We start from the raw sequence: 7,957 nt of genomic DNA, 5'->3' as shown, positions 1-7,957 counted from the left end.
AACCGACAGAGGAAAAGAATTTTACAACGCAAATGTACAGAAACTCGTGAAGAAGCATAGCATTAATCATTATTCGACGTACTCTGTCATGAAAGCCTCGGTCGCGGAAGATTCAACCGAACGTTAAAGTACAATATGTGAAAAATGTTTACGCTTAATGGAAATTACAAGTGGATCGACGCGTTGTCCCGGCTCGTTGGAGAGTATAATGCGCGAAAACATCGCACTATTGGTATGAAATCTATCGAGGTTACCCTCGCGATCGCCGATAAACTTTTAAATGCGGTATACAGCAACGTAAAGATTGCGGCACCGACAAGATTCAAAGTAGACGATCCGGTATGCGTAAGTAAAGTCAAGATCATCTTTAAGAAAGGTTTCACGCCAAATTGATTGACCGAAGTGTTTGTAACGATACGTTACCAGCCTCGCGGGCCGACCGCAATTCTGGCTTATGGCGCTTATGGCGCCCCTAAACTTCCACACCCGTGTCTCGGCCCCACCGTGGGGCCGCCCCACCACGCGCCGACTCGCGTGAGTGCCGCCGGTACCGCCGGTATGTAAGGCGCTCCGGCGAGCGTAGCGTTACCAGTTCCCGATCCCGATTCCTGTCACATACAATCGGGACGGCGCATCCTGATACCCCGCGTTACACCAGGCTACGGGCTTCCCGTAGTTAGGCCGGGCTTCCCGGTTGCTGGGACGGCGCACCCTGTTACCTCGCGTTACACCGGGCTACGGACTTCCCGTAGTTAGGCCGGGCTTCCCGGTTGCCGGGACGGCGCATCCTGATACCCCGTGTTACACCAGGCTACGGGCTTCCCGTAGTTAGGCCGGGTTTCCCGGTTGCTGGGACGGCGCCTCCTATTAGTTGATAAGTCCGCACCGCGTTATACCGTAAGACCGTTTTGTATAGACCGCGACCGTTTCTACCATACGACCACTTTGGTCTCCGTGTATCGTTCCGAATAAAGACCGCGACCTGTTAGACGGTAACACCGCTTTGTACATATACCGCGACCTGTTATCTTGTAATTAAAATAACCCCAGTTGCTTGCATGCGAACCTCGCGATTGCCGAACCCGACCGCGTGAGCCACGCTCGCTTCCCGAGCTCCACGCGCGAAACGCCACACGCGAAAACTCTGTACGCACCGCGCTTGCATGTCGCATTGTGAATATCAACCGCTCACGCGCGAAACTCTATACGCGAATTTCCGCCTGCTGCATTGTACATAGCTTTCAATGTTAAATATCTTAGATAATAACCGCTTGAATAAACATAATTGTTTAAACCGCTTATACCGAGGTAAAGTGAGTTGGAGTTTCCCCCTTCTCCCGAATCCAGGCACCGGCGAGCCTTGACCCGCGGCGTACGGGAAAGGTGAACCGTTACAACTTTATACGTGCTCGCACACATACATTATCCGTTCTCGCACTCGTCACTCGTCTCGCGCGCACATACACTCACACACCTTGTACACCTATACATACACTCACGCTGTACAACCACACATTTACACGCAATAAATTAATTTTTACCAAACATCACTTCGCCTTCGTGTCTCGATACCGCTTTCCCGAACCCAGGATCCCGACCGAGTTATCCGTCGCCCGCCTCGCGAAAGCGGCTAATTACAAATTTAACATAAAATATCACTTTTTCACATATTATTTCATTTAAATGATTCTTATATATAGCTCATTAATTCATTTCACATAATTAATGTAAGTTATATAATAAAATTATTGCTCTTTCTTTAGTACGACTTTTGCATCGCCTTTTATTTACGTAGTCGCACTTTTGATACTCAAACTTAATGTTCAGTTTTTAACATTAAATTTTTAATACTATTATACATTTTAAATACTAAGTAAAAACAAATACGTGTCATTTTTTTGTTTTTATATAAACTTAAGTATTAATTTAATAATAAAATTCTTTTTGAACATGTTTGTCTACAAATTTATTTTTTATCAAGTAAAATTTATAAAACGGCAGTTATAGGGACATTGGCAGTAATTGGGACATCTACCCTATATCCAGTAGTAAAAGAGCGCTGCTTCTAACCTCAAAATTAAAAATAATATATACGAACAACGTGTGTAAGCATCTATCATTAGAATTATTAATCAATTTTAAGGTCAGTTATTTACAAAAGTAAGTTGAGTTAAGTATCATTTCCTACACAGCATGCATGTAAAAAAGACAAAGAAGATATCCCGAAGACATCTTTAGGCAATAGGATATCTTCGGGATATTCTCTGAACGTCTTTTGAATATGCATTGTTCGGGAGTCGACCTCGACGAGATCGCCCGAATCTTTAGAAACGCTCAGAGATGAGCGAGAAGCTGTGTGTAACGCGAATCCGTAGATCCGCTGGAGGACAAGGAGATTTTAGAAGATACTCGAGTGCAGATTGTTTTAAATATTCGTTTTATTTAAAATGATAGGAGCGAGCGACGGCACGTATTCCGCGACTCCGACGGAAATCTTCAAAATGTCCTGTTAATGACTGCCTTTGATGCGGTTCGGAAATCTTGCAGAGCTTCTTGTTAGACGCTCTCGCGAGAACGGATATCTTGCACGCGGACGCCGGATGGTGCTTGGCGCGAGGCAGAGGACATGCGCGATGCGGTTAACGAGCGTCTACTCTCGGACTCCTCACTTACTTAACTTTCACAATCTCTTAGCACTAAATAATTAAAGAATAAGATTTGAGATGTGACCAAATTGATCGCCGCGAGAATATGAACGCGATCGTATGCGAGACAATTCGGAACGATTTTGAGACGAGTAAGTCTACTGCGTACGCGACACAAGCGAGAATAAGCGAAATGCAAATGAGAAAGGTCGATGAATTTCGACCGGCTCGAATCGTTGTCGTAGGCAGACTAAATCGACCGACCGCGGAAAGTCGCGCTCTGCCGATGGGAATAACAAGGTTTTTCGACGTCGAACCGTCTAGAGCTAGCTGTTTGTCACAGTTTTTCATTTCGATTATCACGCAATCACGCGCCGATCGGCTGATCGACGGTGTTTTTCTTCGCTCGTGTTTTGATGTCGTCTCTTTGTCATTTGAATTTGTCGGCGAAACTTGCCGTTGAATTCGATCGACTAAATTAAACGTTTCAATCTTGAACATACCGCCCGCCTTGGAACGATAGTTCCGAAATAATTGATACAATAGTTGCATTAAACGACAAGAGCGCACACCACAATTAACGACATAAGCAAGAGTGATTATTATTTACACGATATGATTTGACACCTTGAATCTGCCGCCCGCCTTGGCGGAATGACGCTCGCCTTTTGACAATTTTGTGCTTAAGTCTAATGAATTACAGTAAAATGGAGCACAACGCAGCGAAGGGGCTTAATTGCTCGTCGCCTCACTCTTGACCGGTAATGCACACAGTTTGACAATCGGTCTTTTGAATTCAGAGGTGGCCGTCTTGATAGTGACGACCCGTACTAAGCCGTCGGACCCGGGATGACAATGCGTCACTCGACCTAGTTCCCATTTGCAGGCAGGAAGTGTCGGATTTCGCAGGAGAACGAGTTGTCCGGTATCGATCTGCGGTTTTACCTTTCGCCATTTTGCTCATTATTGCAACGTGTTTACATAATCGTTGCTCCATAATTTCCAAAATCGTTTGGTGACGTGTCGGACAAGTTGCCACCTCAAAAGACAATTTTCATTGAGATCGAGCAATGATGGTTCCGGGTTAACAGTAAGCGCGGATCCGATTAAAAAGTGACCCGGAGTGAGACACTCGTAGTCCTCAAGAGTGTCGGAGAGAGGCGCGATCGGCTGAGAATTAAGACAGGCTTCTATTCTACACAGCAGAGTAGTGAATTCCTCAAATGTTAGTATGTTATTGCCGAGAACGCGGCGTAAATGATTTTTGACGCTCCGTACACCCGCTTCCCATAATCCGCCGAAATGTGGTACCGACGGAGGTATAAAGTTCTACGCGACATTATCAGGAGCTGTTGTATTCAGAAAGTTCGGATTTTGGAATGCTGTCCGGTAAGCTATTGATAATTCTCGGTCGGCGCCGACGAATGTTGTCCCGTTGTCCGAGTACATAGATTGCGGTAGACCGCGATGAGCGCAAAAGCGAGAATATGTGTTTAAAAAAGCGGGCGTGGAATAATCTAACTCTAAATGTATAGCTTTCGTTGCTAAACAGATAAAGAGTGCAATGTAAGCTTTGCGCGACGTAACACCTCGTCCTGCTGAGACGCGAATTTGCACAGGTCCCGCGTAATCGAGGCCGCAATGAGAAAAACAGCGAGTGCCCGCCGACACTCGTCGTTCGGGAAGATTTGTGTAGGAATTGCGGCTCGTTCGCGAACGCACGTGACACATTTATGAATGACAGATTTGACTATATTGCGCGCGCGAATTATCCAGTAATCGCGGCCTAAATAGAGTATTTAGCGGTTGCGGTCCGGCATGCAACGCTCGTAAATGAGCGTGATGCACGATCAAGGTGACGAGAGGATGAGAGGAGAGAAGAATCGGATGCCGAACCGGCATTGGCAGCGGGGCTTTGTTAAGCCGTCCACCCACGCGCAGAATTCCGTCCCGATCAAGGAACGGTCGAAGAGAGAGAATTGAGCTTTTCGACAAGAGATTCTGATTTTTTGATAAAGAGTTTATTTCCGACGGAAATACGGTGCTTTGAATTGTCTTGATCCAGAGCGTTTTAGCGAGGTTGCAATTTGATGCAGAAAGCGAAACATTTTGTGAGACCGGAAACTTAGATGACATAGGCAAAAACGACGATGAGCTTATGTCACGACAAGAGTGATTCCGGCGACAATTATGTACGAATTTAATGATATACGCGGTGACGCAAATTAATTTTGGCCACGATGAAAATTTTGATGCTAGATCCCATGTGTCGCGAGGTTCATTGCATTGCAATGAGGTAATTTTTTTCTTTGAGAGAGGCTTCCGTTGGAAAGTGCGAAGCGTCACACGGCCATTTATCGTGATCGAAAGCAGTCATGGAGAGCCATGCCACCATAGCTCGCGATTGTTAATTTCATCGCCGAATATTCCGCGCGAAGCGCAATCCGCGGGGTTGTCTGCCGTTGACACATGCCGCCATTCGACGTCGGGAAGACGAGTCTGAATGTCATTAACGCGATTGGCGACATAAGCCTTCCATCGCGAAGGAGGCTGACTTACCCACGCGAGCACGATCGTGGAATCTGTCCAGCAATAACACGGAATATCCTTGTAACTGTTCAATCCGCGAACGAACTCGACAAGTCGTGCGAGTAATAATGCTGCGGATAATTCGAGTCGTGGTATGCTTAGGAATTTTAATGGCGCGACCTTTGATTTACCGACAAGCAAAGTTGTCGTAATTTGACCTGATGACGAAATGATTTTGATATAAACGCATGCGGCATACGCATGTGTAGATGCGTCCGCAAATCCGTGGATTTCGGCGTGACTTGTATTCGATCCGCAACCGATCCAGCGTATTATTCGCAAATTACTGAGATGTGAGAGCCGAGAATAGATTTCTCTCCATTTTGCGATGTGTGGCTTGGAGATAGCGTCATCCAGAACCGATTTTTATTCGCCAGAGTTGCTGCATAAAGATTTTTGCTGTAATCGTGACCGGAGTGACCCACCCGAGCGGATCATAGAATTTTGCGATCGCGGACAAGATCGTACGCTTGGTTTCCGGGGCGTTATCAGCCAGCGACACGCGCAACTCGAAAATATCGTTTGCCGGATTCCACCCGATTCCGAGGATTTTTATTTGTTCGTCGTCAGCTAGAGGTTTTTTCGTGGCTAAACCGTAATCTGCTATTTCGATGTCCTCGAGAAGAAAAGGCGAATTACTGGCCCATTTCCGTAATACGAATCCGCCGCGCTTTAATATCGAATTTAATTGCTCACGCTTGCCGAATTCAAATTGTATCGTCAGCTCCGAAAAGTAAATATTATCGCTCAGGATAGGAACCGCGAGCGGAAAGTATTGACCTTCGTCTGTGACTAATTGTTTTAACACCCGAAGTGCCAGAAACGGGGCACATGACATTCCATACGTAACAGTTAGAAGTTGATAATCGATGAGCGGTTCCGAGATCGATGATTTCCACAAGATCCGTTGATAGTCAATATCACGCGCATCGATACATTTTCTCTATATCGGACGAATATACATATTTATATCTACGCCATTGTAGGATGACTGACATTAGATCGGTTTGTAATTTCGGCCCGGCGTTTAAATGATCATTTAAAGACGTGCCGTTAGAAGTAACGTTTGATGCGTTAAAAACAACGCGAAGACGCGTGGTAGAGTACTTTCCCGGATAACCCCGTGATGCGGGAGATAAACATGTTGTTCGATTTGACTTTGAGCTGTCGGCGCGGGCCGCATATGCCCAAGCCGCTTATAATCGGACATGAATTCGCGATATTCTTTCGCGACTTCCGGTTTGTCGCGAACTCTGCGGAGTGATGAATTTAGCAATTTTTCCGCGCGAAGCCTTGAATTTCCGATTTCGATCGGAGGACCCTTCTTGAACAGTAGCCGCACGATATACCGTCAGAATCGCGAGAATGAGTTGAGCGAAAATGCTCTTCACATTGCTTTTCTTGCGATGTGAGATGAGTTTGTCGTGGGAGTTCTTTGACCTCCCAGAAACGACGGAGTTCCTCTTCGAATGAGGGAGAGCCGACAATATGATGAGTCGAAACGCGATTGTAAACGCAGTTTCCGGAAAGAATTGTCGGCGAAGAGGGATCATTAGTCGGTGATGACGTAATAGGTCCCGAAATTATCCATCCGAGGATGGAATTCTGAGCGATGGGTTGTCCGACGCTTCCTTTGCGAGCACCATCGAGAATGATGTCGTTATAGAGATCTGCTCCGATGATGAGATTGATAGGATCGGAACTCATCGGATCCGCGTCTGCTCGCGGTAAATCAGAGAGATAAGAAAGTGACGAGAGATCCGCGTTTCCTTTCGGAGTATAAGAGGTTAACGACTTTAGAATGAGTGCGGTAGTCGAAAGCGACGGAACGAGGGATTCTCGATGAGAAATGAAAATATGTGTCGCGTGTTGAAATGTCCCCGCGTTAATCCCGCCGACGGCGGAAACGGAGATTGGCATACGAATGCGTTTGACGCGCAAGATTTGCGCTAAACTCTCAGAGATGAAAGTCATTTCCCAGCCCTGATTGAGGAGAACTCGGACTACAGCAGTACGACCGGACGGACAGCGAACCGTTACCCAGGCCGTCGCTAATAAGACGGGTGATCGGTTTCGCGTTACGCGAGAGGCGAGCAACGAATTCACTTCCGGAGTCGAAGCTGAGGCTTGAGGCGCCGAGCAATTAAGCTGTGCAGATTTTGATGCACTGGAGCCAAAATCCGAGTCAACGTGTAGCATCGAATGATGCCTTTTGTGGCAAATCCGACACGAATATTTACTTTTGCATTCTTGAACTGAATGCTTCGAGCTTAAACAATTAAAACAACGTTTTTGTTGCTTTACTATATCGCGACGTTGACTCGCATTTTTGACCACGAACGCAGGACATTCATTAATAAAGTGTCGAGCTGGACACAATGGACACTGCGATTGTGCGCTAGTGGATGCGATAGCGGCATGAGCTCGCGATATTGCAACTGGTTTTACACGTTTTACATTTTTAGAGACGGACGCGGGAGCGGATGCCGCTAACGTACGAGTGCGAGACTGAAGAAATCGGATTAACGTATCGTAAGATGGCGGGGCATCTGTATTGCTGATGCTTACATTCCAACTCTTGCGCGTTACCGGATCTAATTTTTGTACAATTACGTAAACTAGAACATCTTTCCAGAGTTCTTCCGGTTTTCGACCAAGGGTTTTCAATGATGCTACCGCAATATTATCTTTATCGCATAACGTCTGCATCTCGGTAGCAGATT

This window comes from Formica exsecta, unplaced genomic scaffold, assembly GCF_003651465.1.
Source record: "Formica exsecta isolate Colony F162 unplaced genomic scaffold, ASM365146v1 scaffold792, whole genome shotgun sequence".
In the NCBI taxonomy this organism is placed as follows: domain Eukaryota; kingdom Metazoa; phylum Arthropoda; class Insecta; order Hymenoptera; family Formicidae; genus Formica; species Formica exsecta.
The sequence above is the reverse complement of the archived record's forward strand: the minus strand, read 5'-3'. Positions refer to the sequence as shown.